This window comes from Myotis brandtii, unplaced genomic scaffold (assembly GCF_000412655.1).
Source record: "Myotis brandtii unplaced genomic scaffold, ASM41265v1 scaffold426, whole genome shotgun sequence".
In the NCBI taxonomy this organism is placed as follows: Eukaryota; Metazoa; Chordata; class Mammalia; order Chiroptera; family Vespertilionidae; genus Myotis; species Myotis brandtii.
In genome coordinates, this window is record NW_005366314.1 from 397,084 (window position 1) to 397,994 (window position 911).

Genomic DNA, 911 nt, shown 5'->3' on the forward strand with positions numbered 1-911 from the left:
CGCAGCCGCTGCTGGCCCTGGGGGTTCTCTTAGCTGCTGCGGGCACTCACACCCCCGTCTGGACAGTATCACCTACAACAGGGTCCCCCCCTCAGAGGCACCCCTCCCTTCACAGGCCCTAATCCACGCAGAACGTGGGGGAAACACAGACACAACAAGTGGCCCCTCCGGTGCAGCTCGTGTGTCTTGTGTTAAAGCTCAGCGTGTGCAACGTGGTCCCTGTGCCGGGGCCCAGCTCCCTCCTTCCTACAAGAAGAGATGCCCCCGCCCTGGCCGGTGTGGCTCAGTGGATAGAGCGTCGGCCTGAGGACTGAAGAGTCCCGGGTTCGATTCCGGTCAAGGGCACAGGCCCGGGTTGCGGGGTCGATCCCCAGTGTGGGGCGTGCAGGAGGCAGCCAGTCAATGATTCTCTCTCATCATGGATGTTTCTCTCTCCCTCTCCCTTCCTCTCTGAAATCAACACAAATAAAAAGAGAGAGATGCCCCTCCCAGAAAAGCCCGAGTCTCTTACAGAATAAAGAGTAAAATTTGTTCTCGGTAGCTCCCCAACGCGAGTAGCTCCCCAACGCGGTAACCAGACAGGGCTGGAGAGCACCTAGGCCCGTGGTCGGCAAACTGTGGCTCGCGAGTGTGAGCCACCTTGTGTGTGGCTCTTCCTAAGCCTTAGGAGTCCCCTAATTAAGTTAATAACAATGTACCTACCTATATAGTTTAAGTTTTAAAAATTTGGCTCTCAAAAGAAATTTCAATCGTTGTACTGTTGGTATTTGGCTCTGCTGACTGATGAGTTTGCTGACCACTGGCCTAGGCCATTGGAAGGGGACCTGGAGGGGAAGGGACGTGAGACAGAGGAGAGAAGGGGCCGCGCAGGGGCCCGCATGAGCCTGCTCCCCGGCTCTGCGGAGGGAGGC